This window comes from Rhinatrema bivittatum, chromosome 7 (assembly GCF_901001135.1).
Source record: "Rhinatrema bivittatum chromosome 7, aRhiBiv1.1, whole genome shotgun sequence".
Taxonomy (NCBI): domain Eukaryota; kingdom Metazoa; phylum Chordata; class Amphibia; order Gymnophiona; family Rhinatrematidae; genus Rhinatrema; species Rhinatrema bivittatum.
In genome coordinates this window covers 295,522,053-295,533,264 of record NC_042621.1, presented here as the reverse complement: position 1 = coordinate 295,533,264, position 11,212 = coordinate 295,522,053, and positions in this window count along the sequence as shown.

The following is an 11,212-nucleotide window of genomic DNA, read 5'->3' as shown; positions in this document are numbered from 1 at the left end:
TAAAAGTTTCATGAGGGTAGAGTTTCTAGCTGCCACAAATGACCTCTTCTCAGAGCAGCAGGCCCTGGAACCAACGGGAGAGGGAAGCTACCTTCCATCCACTGGTACCAGGGGCAGCAGTGAGAGAACTGCTTGGCAAAAGTGATTACAGTGCAATAACAATTTGACCTTTAGAGGAGGCAGAATGTTTGGGGGAAAACTACTGCAGAACCATTGAACTTTAAAAAGGGAGACTATGATAAAATGAAGAGACTAGAGAGTAAAAAGTCTGCATAAGACATCAAGAGTTTTCAAAAATACCATCTTGGAAGCCCAGGTCAAATGTTTTTCCACAAGTTAAAAGGTCAGAAGAAGGAAAAAAGCATAACCACTGTCAAATGACTTGTAAAACATTAATAAGGCGGTGTTTCTGCCCTTGTTCCACATCTTTTCTTTCTTGTGTTGCTGGACAGAAACTTGTTTATCTTCTAAAATATTTACTTCAGAACAATGAACAAACGTAGCAGTCATGTAAACTGAATTAAATCAATAGTAGCTGTACAAAATACTGGGTTTTTCTGGAATACCTTTAGTTGAATTCAGTAGGTAAAAGGCAGTGCATTATTCTGGGATTTGGGGGAGAGAAAAGAAAGGCTCAGGTGGCAGCCTGTGTGTGTGGAACATGGAGAATTCTGCGCCCAAGGGACAACTGCCCCAGGATGCTCTGAGATCCCTGAGGATCAGCTGGGAAAAAAAGGTTACACTCTGAATAAGGAAATGCAAAAAATGTAAGGTAAGATCAATCCTAATACAGCTCTGATGGCCTATTATATCAAAGGTTACCTATGCCTGGCAGTGCAATTAAGCTAATCAATACAATCACAGGTTGCCAGGTGGCAGTATTAGAAATACAGGGGCGTGTGTGTGTGTGTGTGTGTGTGTATGGGGGAGGGGGAGGGATAGAGGTGGGGCACGTTTATTTATTTATTTAAAGCCCATCAACTTTTCTAGGTGCTTTCCAAAGTAGCATTCGTAATCCAACAATAAGCGAATAAAATTAGATCAGAGGAATCGTAAGAGACAACACTGACAAGTTATAATCAAGCATTAGCACACAATAAATACAGAACATAAACAATCGGCCTGCAGTGGACAAGGGAGCTGTATTCCGACCCTTACTCATGTGCATGAAACACAAATAGCATGAAAAGCAAAAGAGCCCTGCAATGTCTCAGCCAGAGAGCAATGAAACCACGAGTATACACTGCAACGTCTCAGCCAATCCATAGAAAGCATTGAAATCACGAGTATACGCTGCAACGTCTCAGCCAATCCATAGAGAGCAATGAAACCACGAGTATTACGCTGCAACGTCTCAGCCAATCCATAGAGAGCAATGAAACCACGAGTATACGCTGCAACGTCTCAGCCAATCCATAGAGAGCAATGAAACCACGAGTATACGCCTGCAACGTCTCAGCCAATCCATAGAGAGCATTGAAACCACGAGTATACGCTGCAACGTCTCAGCCAATCCATAGAGAGCATTGAAACCACGAGTATACGCTGCAACGTCTCAGCCAATCCATAGAGAGCAATGAAACCACGAGTATACGCTGCAACGTCTCAGCCAATCCATAGAGAGTAATGAAATCACGAGTATACGCTGCAACGTCTCAGCCAATCCATAGAGAGCAATGAAACCACGAGTATACGCTGCAACGTCTCAGCCAATCCATAGAAAGCATTGAAATCACGAGTATACGCTGCAACGTCTCAGCCAATCCATAGAGAGCATTGAAATCCGAGTATACGCGCAACGTCTCAGCCATCCATAGAAGCATTGAAAATCACGAGTATATACGCTGCAACGTCTCAGCCAATCCATAGAGAGCATTGAAACCACGAGTTACGCTGCAACGTCTCAGCCAATCCATAGAGAGCATTGAAATCACGAGTATACGCTTGCAACGTCTCAGCCAATCCATAGAGAGCAATGAAACCACGAGTATACGCTGCAACGTCTCAGCAATCCATAGAGAGCATTTGAAACCAACGAGTATACGCTGCAACGTCTCAGCCAATCCATAGAGAGCATTGAAACCACGAGTATACGCTGCAACGACTCAGCCAATCCATAGAGAGCATTGAAATCACGAGTATACGCTGCAACGTCTCAGCCAATCCATAGAGAGCATTGAAACCACGAGTATACCGCTGCAACGTCTCAGCCAATCCATAGAGAGCATTGAAACCACGAGTATACGCTGCAAACGTCTCAGCCCAATCCATAGAGAGCATTGAAACCACGAGTATCCGCTGCAACGTCTCAGCCAATCCATAGAGAGCAATGAAACCACGAGTATACGCTGCAACGTCTCAGCCAAATCCATAGAGAGCAATGAAATCACGGAGTATTACGATGCAACGTCTCAGCCAATCCATAGAGAGCAATGAAACCACGAGGTATACGCTGCAACGTCTCAGCCAATCATAGAGAGCATTGAACCACGAGTATACGCTGCCACGTCTCAGCCAATCCATAGAGAGCATTGAAACCACGAGTATACGCTGCAACGTCTTCAGCCAATCCATAGAGAGCATTGAAATCACGAGTATACGCTGCAACGTCTCAGCCAATCCATAGAGAGCAATGAAACCACGAGTATACGCTGCAACGTCTCAGCCAATCCATAGAGAGCATTGAAACCACGAGTATACGCTGCAACGTCTCAGCCAATCCATAGAGAGCATTGAAACCACGAGTATACGCTGCAACGTCTCAGCCAATCCATAGAGAGCAATGAAACCACGAGTATACGCTGCAACGTCTCAGCCAATCCATAGAGAGCAATGAAACCACGAGTATACGCTGCAATGCAACCTGGTACACCTCCTACCAGCTACAGTCTACGCTGTATCTCCGCCCCTGCATGACCCACTACTATTCTTACAGCTGTGTGGCGTGTATGTTTTTGGGTGGGTGGGAGGGTTGGACAATGCATTATTTCTTTTTTAGGATATGGCTGCTTGTAGGTAGCAGATGTAAAGCTGGCAGCCGTGATTGTAATGCCCGCTAAATCCACTCCACCCCGCCACACACACACACACAGCAAGGGAACCATGACACAATCAAAATAAAAACAGGAAGAGTAAATTGGGATACAGGCTGCTGCTTTATTCCAAGAACACGTGAACAATTAAATAACCCATACCCAAGCCGGGGCAATGAAGATCTGGGCTACGCCCACCAATTTTGCCATCCCCCGTGAGTAAACCAAGCAAGGCACCCCTGCCACGCTTCCAAGCACACTCATACCCCACCAGTTTGCCTTAAAGGCGTCGCCTTGTCAGCCACAGGCAGACCTGGTACCTTGGCAAAAGATCCCAGCGCAACCTGTAAATCTGGCCACCGGCTTTGAGCACCTGCCCAGGCTGCGACAAAAGTATGAATAAAGGTGTTGGAATTTCCTCTGCTAACATCTAGCACTACCCGAAAGCGGTGAACATAAACAAGAGATAAACACAGCAGGCTCACTAACATCGACCAGCTGCCTGTCATATGCACACACGAGGCAATTATCCTGCACAGAACGCATGCATGTCCTACGCACACACACACCTCTGCGGAAGAAACGCATGCATGTCCTACGCACACACTCACCTCTGCGGAAGAAACGCATGCATGTCCTACCCACACACTCACCTCTGCGGAAGAAACGCATGCATGTCCTACGCACACACACTCACCTCTGCGGAAGAAACGCATGCATGTCCTACCCACACACTCACCTCTGCGGAAGAAAACGCATGCATGTCCTACCCACACACTCACCTCTGCGGAAGAAACGCATGCATGTCCTACCCACACACTCACCTCTGCGGAAGAAACGCATGCATGTCCTACCCACACACTCACCTCTGCGGAAGAAACGCATGCATGTCCTACCCACACACACACCTCTGCGGAAGAAACGCATGCATGTCCTACGCACCCACACACCTCTGCGGAAGAAACGCATGCATGTCCTACGCACACACACACCTCTGCGGAAGAAACGCATGCATGTCCTACCCACACCACACCTCTGCGGAAGAAACGCATGCATGTCCTACGCACACACACACCTCTGCGGAAGAAACGCATGCATGTTCCTACGCACACACACACCTCTGCGGAAGAAACCATGCATTTCCTACCCACACACACACCTCTGCGAAGAAACGCATGCATGTCCTACGCACACACACACCTCTGCGGAAGAAACGCATGCTGTCCTACCCACACACACACCTCTGCGGAAGAAACCATGCATGTCCTACGCACACACACACCGTCTGCGGAAGAAAACGCATGCATGTCCTACCCACACACTCACCTCTGCGGAAGAAACTCATGCATGTCCTACGCACACACACACCCTCTGCGGAAGAAACGCATGCATGTCCTACGCACACACACACCTCTGCGGAAGAAACGCATGCATGTCCTACCCACACACTCACCTCTGCGGAGAAAACGCATGCATGTCCTACCCACACACGTCACCTCTGCCGGAAGAAACGCATGCATGTCCTAACCACACACTCACCTCGCGGAAGAAACGCATGCATGTCCTACCCACACTCACCTCTGCGGAAGAAACGCAAACACGTGAGGACGGTACATAACCCACCAACCCAAAGGGGTATCCTTTGAACATTTCAAGAGGACTCGCTTCTTCCGAAGACGTAAGGCCACCCCGATGGAACGATCCATTAAAAAGATGTGGGGGTGCGCGAAGAAAGAGGGAGCCCTGCTCCCAGGGGCCTGTGTCACTGGGCTGCGACCACTATCCCCCCCGACATGACCCAGTGTGACCGGCGTCCACGAGTGACGTCAGCGGTGCGCCGAACCCAGGCGCCGACAGGACTGAGGATGCCGGTGGTGACCTCCCCCCCCCCCCACCGATGCAGTCCCTGAAAATCGCTGGAAGGCGGGAGGACGGGATCCCCAGCGGCATCAGGTTACTCGTATGCTCCAGCCCCTGTATTGATGGTGAGCGGGGGTAAGACGTTGCCGTGCTGGGTCAGACCAAGGATCCATCAAGCCCAGCATCCTGTTTCCAACAGAGGCCAAACCAGGCCACAAGAACCTGGCAATTACCCAAACACTAAGAAGATCCCATGCTACTGATGCAATTAATAGCAGTGGCTATTCCCTAAGTCAGCTTCATTAATTGCAGGTAATGTGTGTGTGTGTGTGTGTATGTATGTATGTGTATGTATGTATGTATGTGTGTATGTGTATGTGTGTATGTATGTATGTATGTATGTGTGTGTGTGTATGTATGTGTGTGTGTATGTGTGTGTATGTATGTATGTATGTGTATATGTGTATGTGTGTGTGTATGTATGTGTGTGTGTGTATGTATGTATGTGTGTGTGTTTCATCAGGTGCTCTTTCTGTCGGTATTGCTCTGTGGCAAAGTCCTGGAAGGGTGGGGGTGGATATTGAAGCACTGGCTGACAGTCTAACACAGGGGTCAGGAACCTATGGCTCGGGAGCCAGATATGGCTCTTTTGATGGCTGCATCTGGCTCGCAGACAAATCTTTAATAAAAAAGTGAAAATCTAACAAAATCCCCCACCCTCCTGATGCCCCCCCAAGAACTCCAAAATTAATTTACTACAACCCCCACCCTCCTGAACCCCCCCCCCCCCCAAGACCTGCCAAAAGTCCCTGGTGGTCCGGGAGCGATCTCCTGGACTTGGGCTGTCGGCTGCCAGTAGTCAAAATGGCGCCAACAGCCCTTTGCCCTTACTATGTCACAGGGGCTACCGCCGCCATTGGTCGACCCCAGTGACATAGTGAGGGCAAAGGGCCGTCGGCGCCATTTTGACTACTGGCAGCCGACAGCCCAAGTCCAGGCGATCGCTCCCGGACCCCCGCTGGACCAGCAGGGACTTTTGGCAGGTCTTGGGGGGGGGGGGGGGGGGTCAGGAGGGGGGGGGTTGTAGTAAATTAATTTTGGAGGTCTTGGGGGGGCGTCAGGAGGGTGGGGGGTTTTGTTAGATTTTTACTTTTTTATTAAAGATTTGTCTGTGAGCCCTGGACCCCCGCTGGATCACCAGGGACTTTTGGCAGGTCTTGGGGGGGGTGGGGGTAGGAGGATGGGGGGGTTGTAGTAAATTAATTTGGCAGGTCTTGGGGGTGTCAGGAGAGTAGGGGGTTGTAGTACATTAATTTGGTAGGTCTTGGGGGAGTCAGGAGGGTGGGGGTTTGTAGTTAGTATGGCTCTCACGGAATTACATTTTAAAATATGTGGCGTTCATGGCTCTCTCAGCCAAAAAGGTTCCCGACCCCTGGTCTAACAGTTTGAATGGCTTCTATCATCTTCCCATGGAAAGCAATAGGATTTTGTTTTCTTTGGGGGGGGGGGGGGGGAGGAGCTTGATTCTCTAATGTTTCCGGTTTTCAAACTCATCCGAGATATTCAGATGTTCTTCCTGCAGGCCAAATTTGGTGAACTTCTCTCCCTTTTGGGAGCCTAGTTGTGCCTTTTTACATAACTCTTTCCTACATTCTGCACGGGGGTAGGAGGGCCATGTGCAATGCTATCCGGTTATAGGCCAGGAAACAGTTAAATCCTAAAGATTTCGTTTTCCCCCCAATGAAAACAGATGAACAGTGGAATTCCCTGGGAACGGGGGGGGGGGGGGGGTGGTTTAACATGGTCATGAATGATCTAGAAAAGGGAGCAATAAGCAAGGTAAGCAAAGGTGCAGATGACCCCAAATTATTCACAGTACCTGCAACCCAAGCAGAACGTGAGGAACCGCAGGAGGACCGTGCCAGGCTGGGCAACTGGGCAAGCAAATGAAGAGGGAACGGGCAAGGTGGGAAAACACAAAACGATGCAGGCAGGGGAAAAAAAATAAAAGATTCCACGACGCCGGCTTCCGTGTCAGGAGTCCCCACCCAGCAGCGTGGGCGACACATCCAAGTCCTCAGCTGCGCGGCAGTCAAATAAAAAAAAAAACCAAACAAAACAGCCTGACTGAATGCTAAGAATTATTTAGAAAGTAACAGAAAACTAAAGTGGGACTGTAGTGCCTCTCCGTCGCTGCGTGGCACAGCCACGCCTCGAGTATCCAATCACCCCCAGCTCAAACGCAGAAACCTGGAAAAGCGAGAAAAAAAACCAAAACAACGAACACCTGAAATGTTAGAGCTTTTCAGTTGTGTAAGAGCCAACGGAGAGGGCACGCCAGAAAGGTTTCTGAAATCACCACTGCACGGCCTCCGTCTAGGCCACTCTCCGTTAGGCGGGCTATAAGTGCAAATGCAGGCCACGCTCCATGAACGTGCGAAGGCAAAGCCTGGGGCTACAGCACTGGACCGGGATGGACACTGGACAGAGCCCGGATGGACCTTGCGCTCCCTTTCCCTGCTGCTCTGTTCTGCACGCTTCCATAAAAGGAAAGCAAAAACATATACAAAATATAAGATTGCAGACCAATAGCCCTAGGTAAAGTTCAAGGATTTTGTTTCAGGAACAAGAAGCGAAGACACTGCTGCTTTGTTCCGTTTGCAAAATGGAATACGCTGGATCTTCAGAACTGTTCTTGAAGGGCCAGATTAGCAGAATGATTGCATTCTCTTGTGGAGCCGAGTCCCTACAGCTCCGTACAGGGCTTTATATATAGACAGCTGGCGAGAACGAAAGAGTAGCACCCATCGGACAGGTGGCACGGGCTCCCCGGGTCAGAGCGCTTAGTGCTGGTGGATGGAGAGCGGGAGGTCCGTCATAAACCCTTCTTCGAGTGGCTGAGAGCAAGAACGTCCCGGACAATCAGAACACGTTTTCAGCATTCTCACCGTCACGGGATTTCTCTTGCACGCACCCTGCGGGCCGTGCACACCCCTAACCCAGCACACATCCAGAACACCTGATGCATTTTGGGTTCTGTTAATCGAAGCCCGTCTCTGACGTTTTACTTTGCAACGTAACAGGAATACATAAAGCTTACCCGAAACTGGGCTTGGGCTTCTGCGAGAAATAAGATGGTTAAGTAGCTATTTTAATGATTTGTGCAATTTATTCAAAATACTACTTACACGCCTAAGAATACTACTGCGTTAACTGCAAGATTTGATAGAAACAAACAATCACGATATCTCAAAAGAGCAAGAATGCAAAAGAAACCGGCCCTTCTGAAAGGATAGGATGGTTCTGGGCCAGAGACCGGTCTTCACGGCTAGGCTGGGACAGCGGTGCAGGGGGAAGGCAGTCTTTCACCGCAGGATGCGAGGCGGCATGGGCATAGCCCAGAGGAGGAAGGGAGGGGGAAGCCGGAGATGCGCAGGGCGGAACCAAGACCACAGCAACCTGCTGACCCCCCCCCCCCTCCTGCTATTTTCTCCCTTCCTGGGCATGCGAAGTGTGGCTGAAGGCAGCAGCCACCCCAGCAGGTTTTGCGAGGCCAGAGGTCTCCTGTCATCTCTAGACTACTGTTTAATTCCTTCGGGTATAAAATACCATGCTGGGATTTTGGTAAGAAACGTTTGATCCCCTTGCTCCCTTCTCGTGTGATCGCCACTCGCGTGCGCTTTGAGATCAGACACCTTGCTTTTCAGGCCTGTCATTGGGTGGGTGGGTGGGGGGGGGGGGGGGTGTCCAGCTTATTTTTCAAATCTGCTACCCGTTTATCCGCGTCACAACACGGCGTGCTCAGACCGCCTTCCCCGAAGGACAGCAGGATTGAAACAACTTGACAGAAGGGCTTTTTTTCTATTTGCCATCCTCTTCCTCTGTGCCCAGAGGAGGATTATGTAACGTTTAGAAAAGGCCTAAAGAGCTGGCTTCTTACCAGAACTTTCTAAGGCTGAAAACAGACTTTGTACTTTATCTTTTTAGATTGTTTGTTTGTTACTGATGAAAGGGCCACGCAAACTTTTAGAAAAGGCATCAAGGCCTCTGCTTCTCGCCAGAGTCTGGCAGATGAAACCTTTGTTGTGTTACTTTTAGATTATTAGGTTACATTTTAACGGTGTTTACAGTTTTAAAAGTCATTCTTTGGGCCCTGCTGTTGTTGTTGGTACTTCTATTTAAGCTCTGTTTGTACATTGCTTTGATTTGCCTTTTTTTTTTTTTCCCCAGAAAGGTGATAAAGGTGATTAATCAAGGTAAATAGGAAGCACAGAAGACCTTCCCAGACTCTGGGCAGGAGCCCCAGACGGGCTCGTAACACCTTTAAGCTGGGTCACAAGTGCCTCAGAGGCAGCAGCACGAGCAGTGCAAGTCAGCACACGGGTCACAGGGCCCTGCCCTTGCATGAGTTTCAGGGGTTAACGGGAAGCCCCTGTCTGAACAGGGATGGGGGGGGGGGGGGGGGGGGCTGCACTGGCTCCACCCTGACTTTCACTGGCAATGCCACCGCCAGATCACCAACGGGCTCTGGAGCAGCCATGAGGGGAAGAGAGGGCTGAATGGGCATGGGCAGCACCGAACCTACCCAAGAGAGAGAAAAAAAACCCAATAACGCTGCCCCTATCATAGCCTGCCTCCTCTTTTCAGCCGCTGTCGTCCAGCTTAGGCCCATAGCCCAAAGGGCAACCTTGCTGCTGACCCTGGCCGGGGGTAGGTTTGAAGGGAGGGATCAGATGCAGGGCAGGTTTGAGGGTTGGATCAGCTGGAGAGGGTCTGGCTGTGAAGGATAAGAGGGGGGGGGGGGGGGGAATGATAGACGATCAAACGGGGGGGATGCAAGGGACAAGCTAGTGGTGGGGAACGAGAGAGCGGGTTGGAATGGGAGGGAGAGAGGGTTTTATAAAAACGGCTTGGAAGCGAGGAAGGGATCAGCTGCAAGGACGCCCGAGGGCCGGAGAGCGCGAGCTGAGAGGGTGAGAGAAGGATCAGCTAAGAGGGGGCAGAGGCTGAGAGAAATGACTGAATGGAAAGGGTGGAGGAGGGGAGGGAGGATGAGGTGTCCTGCCCCCCCCTGCTTAACTTGTTTTCCCTTGTCCTCTGGGGTCAGACGGCTTTTCAAGTGCTTAGATGGGGGTCTGCACTGCCTAAAGGTTTGGGAAGCCTTGGCCTACAGCAAAACACAAAACTATTGGGTGCAACCAGAAGAGCCTTGAGAGATCTCTGCCTTAGTTGTGAGCAGGCAGGCAAGGGACCTGCAGAAAAGTTTAACTCCCTCTGCTTCTTCATTTTCCAATTCACCCACCCCCTAAAATCAACACCTAAACACGCACCTTGCTGTTACTACACGTTTGCATGGCAGACCGACAACTGCTTAATGCCGACAGCACCAGCACGGCAAGGAGCGGAGAGAGCTCCTTCCAAGGAGAGGGGGGCAGCAAACGACGCACGAGGATAGACTTTTCTGGAACCTGCGGGCTTTTTTTTTCCCCGGCTGGCATGCAAAGTTATGCCAAGCTTTGTTGGTTGCTTGTAACTAGCAGCTTTTCCGACGGCGCTCACTCTTGACTTGAGTGCTAGAGACAAATCAACAGCAGCAGAGAACATTGGAAAAGAAAAAGGGGGGGGAAAAAAAAAAAAAGTGTGCTAGATATGTGGAACCAGGACAGATTGCACCATGGCCACTCCAAAGTTATTCATAAAATTCCAGCTTCTGATAAGACTTAAGCAGCCCCAGACAAATGGAAACCTCTCCGTCACATGCCACACGAAGAAATATGTCTCAAGTATTGTCTTTGCAATTGTTGCATACCAGGAGGAAAAAAAAAAAAAAAAAAGAGAATAGCTGGTTTATTTATTTTTTTTAATCTTCAGCAGGGCAGAGGTTACACTGAGTTTAAACTGGAAGCTTTCTGCTGTGCTCGGGGCGGTGCTCGGGGCGGTAGCTGTTAGAGGTTCCTGCAGACACAGGACTTCTGGGGGACCAGAAATAAAAGCGCAATGATCATCACCGAGCCTTGAGAGGTTTCCCCCACCAGCTCGGACCATCACCTATATGAGCTACCAGCTACGCTATGGCCAGGGCTTTCCACAGTGCTGCTGCCCTCTTTACCAATGGTCACTCAGAAAGGGTACACGTCCAGCACTGGACAGAAATGTTTTTTTAACAAATACAAAAACACAAATTCACAATTCACATGAGTGCTTTTTTCTAAATCCACACCTTTACGGGAAAAACCTTGTTTTGGACACACAGCCATCCTGAACGTTTGGTTATTGCGCGTTGAATGGACTGGGAGACCACCTGTACACAAATAAAGCCA